Below are 9,261 nucleotides of genomic sequence, written 5' to 3'. Positions count from 1 at the left end.
GATTCATCAGACAATGCAATGCTCTGTCACTGTGCCAAGCTCCAGTGGCGATGGTCACGTGTTCATTTCAGTCGTAGTTGCCGAAGTCATGGTGTTAACATTCGAACATGAATGGACCGTCGGCTGCGGAGGCCCATTGTTAGGGTGTTCGGTGCACTGTGTGTTCAGATTAGTGTTATGAAAGCCTGAGAAAAAACGGAAATTTTGGGTTACAACACTTTTTTACGGTCTTCCCGAGCTTCTGAACGATCAACACCACCGAAACCTGCACCGGAATTGTTTCCTTGCGGAGAAGAAGAAGAAGAGGAGGGAGATTATGTTGTAGGAGTGTAATCGAAAAGAAACCGTATCGTTGCTAAAAATATTTTTCAAATTAAAAATCTTAACAAAACTTTTTAAAGATCTTTAAAACATTTTTAACGAAGATTTGAAAATGATTGGCGAATCAGTTTGTAGCAAGAGTAACTTTAGACCAGTGACCTTAGGCTATGAATTGTAACTAAAGTTCAAAGTTTGAAATTGTTCTTGTATATCAAACCGTTAATAATTACATATCGGCTTTAAGTTGTAAATTTTTATGCCATTGACAAACTATAAGTCGTAGCTGCAATCTTAAGGTTCAAAATGTAAAACTGATTATGTTTGAAAGAGGTTAAAATAATTACATATCAAATTTTAAGTCAAAAATTTGGAGTTTAAGGCAGCAATCAACCAATCAAATTTCACTAAAGATAGCTTCCCAACAATAATTTTAGACTGTATATTAGTCGTGGCTAGAAACTCTAAGACTCCAAGTGTAAACAGTGTTGTTATAAGTTATATCGATTTCTTTCATTCATTACTTATCAGGTTTCATATAAATTTCGTTTTCAAGTCCCAAATTTAAAATTAATTAAAGGTAGTCAACAACCAATCAAATTGCACCAAAGATAAATTTCCACAGATCACCTTAGGTCATAATCTTTAAGATTCAAGTGTGATTCTGAAGCAGAGACAGAGATCAACCAAGCCGATTTCACCAATTACCTTAGACTACGAGTTATCTCTTAAGTTTCAAAGTGTTAGGATTATATTATTAGATTAAAATCCTCGAAGTTGAATTTTGACAAGTTTTTGTCCATGAGAGGACACAAGTAAGACCATCTAAATTTACAAAAAGTATATACCCGAGTCCTAAAGAACATACCAATTTTTATTTTCGACAATTCTGATACTTAAAGGTTAATCAAACTGTATTCCTCCTGAAATTTAAAAAAGCTGGTTTCAAGGTACTCGTATCCTATGAAAGACAATAGGAGCCTATATTCAGATGTATGATCACGTTACAATGTATCTTAGTGTATGAACCACTCCAATATATAAGCAAAACAAGTATGACAAAACAGCACTGAGTATGTTGTATAGCCAATATATCCAGTATATATATATATATATATATATATATATATATATATATATATATATATATATATATATATATATATATATATTGTGAGTTTGTGTGTGTGTGTCTGTGTCTTCACGCATAAATTCGACATAGGTGTACCAATTCTGATGGTTTCTTTTTTCTTGCAACAGTATACTTTCCAAGTGATCCCATATAAATTTCATCAGGATGTAATAATAGTCTTCAGAGCTAGACCATGAAGAGTCTCAATGAACGCACTGTGAAAACCACAATTAACCAACTTCAATATGTGATATAGGCTATAAACAGGTCGAATAGATAACACCTTTTTTTTTTTTTTTTAAAGTCGTTTAAAAATAAATGATTGCTTTCGAAAGGATAAGAGTAAGGCTGTCCTTACAACATTCTAATAAAAGTGGACTTCAGTTGAAAAAGTTTGAGAAACTGCATTACAGCATAAGTCGATTCGAGTTGAAATAAAATGTATTATTATATACCACAAGCGTTTACATTATTTTTATTTTGTTTCTCAATTTCTCATTATAACTTCAAATGGCAATCTCATGGGACTGAAACATACGAGTAAAAATCACGCAAACTGTTTGTACATATATATATTACATCATATACAAACATGTGTGACACAACTACACGAATCAGAATATTGAAAAACGTGACTTCTGTCCTTAGTAAAAATGATGTCATACAATACACATAGCACATTAAAACATATATAATTTATATACTTAACAACATGCGACAAGAACCAATCAATGGAAGGCTCCAAATAGAAATATCATAAGTGGAGTGAGTACCTTTGAAACAACATTGAGCCTAATGTTCGCACCCAAAAATTTCTGAATAGAGATTACAAGAGTATAACTCATGTTTTTATGTAATGCAGAAACAACAGCCGTAAAATAAATTTGAGAAAGCAACATTGAAAGTAAATAATAACTATGAAACTTGTATTGTTTTTATTTCTGGTTATATTTTTACCTCAGAAAATAACAAACATCTCGCTAGATGTACAAGGATATAAGGATGCCATATTACAATTTATTCAAGAAAGTCATATAAACGGTGTTATCTGGATTTTTAGACACCAGACAATAACTGAAGGTAAGCAATTTTACAATAGTATAATTTGTTCTCTTAGGTTTGGAACTGTGTTTCTTCCAGACATGTATTTTGGGGGGCGCTGCCCTCCTGAAGCTCTGAGAGTGCCCCCTTCCCGAGAAGAAGAAAATAATACTTCTATAATATAATAATAAATAGAATAGTACCAGTAGTACCACTCCGAATACTAAGTGTGAAGTGCGCCCTTCCGGAACATTCTTTCTAAAAAAAACACTACAGTAGTTTGGGAAAGAAGAAAGAAAAAAAGGAAGGAAATCTGTTGAAATTTGATTTAAAAATTGCAACGGTTGATGATAAATATTTGAAGAAAAAAATCACGAAAGATGAAATATTAAAAAGAGTCTAACAAGTTGAGACTTGACTTGGTAGTTTTTGTAGTACAGCATTTATGAATCCTAAATAAGATATTTATAGTAGTATTTACTACAAGATATGATCCTTTGAAATGTGTGGTCCTTCTTCAACATTTTATTAATGAGATACAATATGTAACCAAAGCACGCTTTTACGTCTTTCCCCCTTCCCTCTCTCTAGCACAAAACTGTGTTGTCATTTGTCTTGTCTTATGAAATAACCAGTGACGTAACTAAAGAAGAAGGCAAATGGGGTTTATGCCCCAAGCGCCGGATTGGGGAGCGCAAAACTGGGTAAATATTTATTTTCACTATGAGTCAAGGAAGGGAGTTTTAGCAAATTAAGATCATAAAAAATTAGCTCAGAAACTTAACAGGATAACAACGTCTCATCAACCTTAGGATCATATCCATAGAGCATAAGTTAGCTTCAAAGCTATCTTTTGAGGTCATTGTAAAAACTTGAAGCTAAAATAACCCTCAAAGTTAAATTTTAGTTCTAGGTTTTTCTGTTTTCATTTAATTTACATCGATTAAAAAGATTTGCAAAATATCCAAGTATAATACTTGAGACAATAACTTGACTGTTTGTCATAGCTAAACATTCTATTCTAAAGCAACAGATTGTTAATTCCTTCTACACATCTGCACATCTCGATACAATTCCAAAAACATTCTGGTTTGCAGTTCTTATGATACGACTATAAGAATGTGCCAAGTATGCTGTTCTCAGATTATTTGGCAATCAAATACTAACTAAAGTCTGTTCCAGGCAACCTGATAGGAAACTCCCCTATCTCCCACCACTTACCACTGCAGAAGGGGAAAGCAAATCACTGACCTTCACAGCAAGGGAAGCTTTTCTAATAACAGAATCGTTTAAAGTCTAAATTCGTACAGCAATTCGCTCGCATCAGATGTTGAGAAAGCACTGCTGTTCGTTTTATCTATCAACCCCGAGTAATAATCAACTACTGTTTTTAATGTTTGTCCTGTAGAAAACTATTGCATATTATTTATATACTAAGTTTACCCTACTGTAAAACATTTTATTATCTTAACAAATATCTATCGAAAATATTAAAATCAATAAGACCTCAATCTGCCAAATTTTGTATGAATATGGAAATTGATCCCTAGCACGAATACAAAAACAGGAACTGCCGGGTTTCGAAAATAAAATGTTGATAAAAGTATTTGCAGCAAAAAAGGCATACATTCAGGTGAATTAAAACGCTATATAAGCTTTTATTTTACAACAACTACAGGTCACCGAATAGAAATAGTAAAGTTAATACGTATAAGACAAGCATGACACATTGCTTGTATGGGAAATACGCACTCAGAGACTAAGTGCCATTCAGAAAGCCTAGGAGAAAGAGAGTATTAGATGGGCTTTGGCATGGCCGTGGCTTTCAGCTTCCGGACAATGTAAAGCGGATCTTTGAAGGATGGTTGATAACAAACATGGTACATTGACTTTTCGTAGGTTAAAATCTAATGGAAATGTTTGTTTCTGCTACGATGGGACTTTGAGCCCTAAGCCGAAGCGTTCGTTATTTTAGTATAATTGAACAAACTTGTATTCATCGTTACTCTTTCTTTCTTATACAATAATCAAAACTTGTAACATCATTAGACTATCCTGCACGCTTGGGGCCGCTGTGGCTCAGTGGTAGTTTTTACCTGTAGTGAATGGCATGCTTTCTGTCGAGGAATTTGAAGCTTAAAATATACAAAACGATAATTATGCCTGTTGTTCTGTATGGTTGCGAAACATGGTCACTTACTCTGAGGGAAGAACATAGACTGAAAGTATTTGAGAACAAGATCCTGAGACGAATATTCGGACCCAAGAGGAACGGGAATGGGGAATGGCGGAAACTTCATAATGAGGAACTACATAAGTTATATGGTTTACCCAACATTGTTAGGGTCGTCAAGTCTAGAAGGCTTAGGTGGGCGGGTCATGTAGCTAGAATGGAAGAAAGTAGAAACGCTTTCAATGTCTTGACTGGAAGACCAATCGGTAAACGACCATTAGGAAGACCTAGGCGCAGATGGGAGGACAATATTAAGATGGATCTCTCAGAGATAGGAATACAAAGTAGAAACTGGATCCAATTGGCTAAGGATAGAAGTCAGTGGAGAGCTTTTGTGAACGCGGCATTGAACCTCCGGGTTCCATAGGCCATAGAGTTAGTTAGTTAGTTAGTTAGTGCATGGGGTAACTGGTTCCATCCCAGCTCGCACCAAGTGAGCTTTGTGGTGGATAAGCACCGCGTGCGTGGGTTTCCTCGGAGATCTCCCGTTTCCTCCCATTTTTTTCTTCTTGTTCTTTTTAATGTAAGAATATCTGTTTATAACAGAGGAAACGAGAAGTGTTTTTTTTGATTTCAGCATTTTAGGTTCTATTGTTATCATCTTATCGCTCTGATAATTTACCCATACATATTGAACTTGGTTTTTGATTTTACACTGTGTGCGTGGGTTTTCTCGGGTTCTCCCTTTTCCTCCCACTTTCTTCATTGCACCGTTTCATCCATTTCTCATCATCATCGTCTCCTTTATCCTAGCCAGCATAATCGTGGGACAAAACTTCATAAAGATTTCATTTTCAGATTTCGATTAAATTATTGTATTACTAAGTAAACACCCACTCAATTACCAATCCTGCCATCCCTTGCTATTCCATCATTATGTCTCAAGCCCGGCTGCCTAGAAGAAGGGAAATAAACAATACAACTATTCAATAAAATTCACACTATAATAACACGTGTTACTTACTTCACCAATACAGGCAAATGTAATTAAGTGTTTTAAAATACGTAGTGTTATTATGAAAGTTGTAATTTATTATTTAGACATATTTAGATACGCTCTATACTTCCGTGTGTGGGGGCTCATGGTAGAAGACGGAACACCAACATTCACCTGTACGTGAGCGTGGTGGGGGGAAAACTTCTTCCTTTTCCTATCAGCTTACGTGAAACAGATTATAGTTTGGTGTTTTATCCTATACTAAAAATTAAATTATGTACTGTAATTTTGAAATAAACGTTCAACGAAAAATAGAATAGGAGAATTGTGATGGTGCCAATATTAGGCGTAGTCGGGGAGTGTTTTGGTTTGGTTGGTAGCGAGGGAGAGGGCGCTAAGGCGAGTTCTTGCCCCGGGCGACAACTAGCCTAGTTCCGTCGCTGGGAATAACGAAACAAAAAAACGATGGAAGACCTGGGCCCGAGATGGAAATTTTCCCTCTCACTCACTGTCATTCAGGTGTTATCGAAGCTCTCCATCTTCTTGTATAAGTTTTTCACATGTGCATGACGCCAACTAGTAGTAGGGTAAAATTAGAAGTTGACCCGGAACTAAATACTATTGAAATAATCTTTGGGATATTAGAACAGGTAACTATGAGTGAATTAACCAGTGAATGCTAAAATCTAGAAGTTTGCGAAATTCGAGAAATTCCAGGTTGAAATTTTAACTCAAAATTGCGTTTTGAAACAAATGCTGCTATTGAAGTAATATCAGTTAGTACACACAAAAGTTGTTGTATGCATGCAGTGCAATATATATTTCGTTTGTAATAAGACAGTGGCAATTTATAGTCAAAATGTGTTGAAATTTCAATACTGAAACATATGATTATACACAGGGTGACTCAAAAGCCCGGCACGATAAGATAAATACGTAAAATATGCATCTGAGCCGCGAGGTAAACATGGATGAGAATAAAAGTTCTATATTTTCAAACGTAGTTTGCAATTTTGTGAAAAGAAAGTCTCTCCAAGGCTTTCAACGTATTGCCCCTGACTCACCTTTAAAAATTCGAATTGTTGTTTTTTGACTCCTTACTATAAAAATAATTAAAATATATCTGTATAAATTTCCATTTCAGTGTAATTTATATTAAGTAGCCATTTTCTACGCTGCATGAATTCTTTATTATTTTATTTAAACACAAAATACTTCTTTGAATTTTCTTATAGCTTTATGTTTTCTTAATTTCAATGTTTAATTTCTTGTTTCTAAGCCTTGTATGCAAGTAACTGCAACCCAATGGTCAGTTATTATTTATTTTGTTGGTGAAGTTATTTTCTATATGCTGTCTTGATTGCATTCCTTGCCAGTATTTATTTCTCTTTCACCTCTGTACATACAAGTCGTAATGACAAGTTCTGTGTTGTGTTCACTAATAAAACAAATTATGATCAGTTTTCTTCCTAGAGGCTTCGCGTATTTACTTTAATATAAGCACTACTTTTTATGAATTCTTGCTGTTACACCAAATACTTCTTTGCATTATATACACATTCACACACGACCCCTGCGATCCTTGCGGATTCGTTCTCGAATTCTGAGTTCACGAATTCTGAGGTACGCACACTTCAGTGCTCCGGTATACCGACGCACATTAGCACAACGTTTGACTGTGATTTTAAGGGCAGTTTTTCACGTTTCTTCTCTAATTAGAAGCTTCCTTCGCATGATGAATCGTCAACGGAAATTCTTAGGCTTTCTCCACCATTAGTGTAGCCATCGCCGTAGCAGTAATAGACATGCATACATAAACTTTAATCTATGTTTTCCGGAGGAGCAGCTCGTCCTACTACATAATTTTCTTCCTACTGTTTTTCACATACAACGTACAATTTTTAAGATGGAATCAGGTGCTGAATGTTCATCAGTAGTTTCCGCATAAAGCTGCAGACCTTTGAGTACCGTACCCCATTCAAGAGGATCTACTGTATTTCTGTCTTTAATAAAGTTTTCCATTGCTGTACTTGCATGTAAGTTCTTAATGAATGAAAATGCACGACTCGGGGTGGGAGCTACTCGGAAATTGTCCCGACGCTATTGTTGTCATCCGCATGTAGGTTGGGTAATGAACTAGAGGGATATCGTCAGTTTGTGTACCACCATAACAAATGACGAGAAATTGATTACTTGCTTTTGAGACTGAATCCAGTGACTAATGATCTAAAAGAAATACTGTATTTCTGTACATTCTTGAGAGGTTAAGTTCTTTTGAATTGTATTCAGAACTTTTGCATTTCCTTAGTTGAGGGGTGCTGACATTGTTAGGCCCGCTAACTGTATGAATGAAGAGGAGATGCTTGCAAACTAAAGGTCCTATGTGACGCTGGATACTCCTGATATCATAGAGTGATTTCTGCTCATGTATCTTTCCCTTTGCAAGTGATTTCATGAAAATTTTACCACTGAATCATCATCGTGATAGAGCACCATCGCCAGCACATATGTGTCATAAGCTACATCTGTAACTAGTTCTTCCTACGAGCCATGCTAATGGCACTCTAAATAATTAACGTGTCATCATCATTCTGTGCTGTGTAGATGATAGGGTCATTTGATCTCAACTCTGTAGACAACAAACCTATTAGATGATTAATGTTCTTTTCATTTGAGAGGAACGCTTTTTTGTTATCGTATGCTGGTGCGCTCAATGAAATTTTCACATCGGGTGCTGCAAGATGAATCCTTCGGTGTTGATGCTCATGGTCTTTGATGGAGGGTAACAGTCAAGTACTACTATTCATGAAACATGAAAATGCTGACAGAAAAATGTTGCAGCTAACTGAAGCACATCCATCCATAAATGGAGTTTAGATCATACTACGTGTCGAAGCAACATCTACCATCAGTATCGAATGACTCTGATAGCTCAGGTTCCTCAGATGTCTGCGGTATAAGGCTTTCAAATCCTTTCATAAGTTAACGAATTAGTGCAGTGTTTGGTGGTGTGGGAGTAAGTTCATGTGCGAAATGTTGGGATGGTGTGTGCTTGAGCTCAACGAGCCTAGCAACTCGCCGGAAGAAAGTTGACTTGTCGAAATAGTGAATACTATTGACAATGTTAACTCCTTTTCCTACATTCTGTGATGCTTTTGCTTGGTCAGTCTTCAATCTAACGGCATTCCAAGGTTTGTCATCTAACGTCTGTTGTATTCCATCACCAACAACGTCTACATCGTCACAGTTCACTTTTTCCAACTCCTGCTATAACGCAAGTGGCTACATTACGCAACGATGAGTCGTACGCTGAAAAAGGTTTATGTTTATTCAGCCATTGTATTATAAGTCTTCGATTACTCCGGTCCCTCTTCATACGGGATGACAATAGCTCACAATACTGTGCACTCTGTTGGCTTTCAGTTCCAGTTAAAGATCTCCAAATATATGTACACATTGAATCCATGTGTTCCACGTATTTTGTGTCATTCCACGACCGTGGGTTAAACTTCCTCTACTCTTCATAACAGGTGTCGTACTCTGTTCAATTGCAAGTCCCGACGAATTCCTTTCCAGTTTTCTGATGTTCGACGGATGACA

The sequence above is a fragment of the Thermobia domestica genome, chromosome 5 (assembly GCF_964235325.1).
Source record: "Thermobia domestica chromosome 5, izTheDome1.hap1.1, whole genome shotgun sequence".
Classification (NCBI taxonomy): Eukaryota; Metazoa; Arthropoda; class Insecta; order Zygentoma; family Lepismatidae; genus Thermobia; species Thermobia domestica.
The sequence above is the reverse complement of the archived record's forward strand: the minus strand, read 5'-3'. Positions refer to the sequence as shown.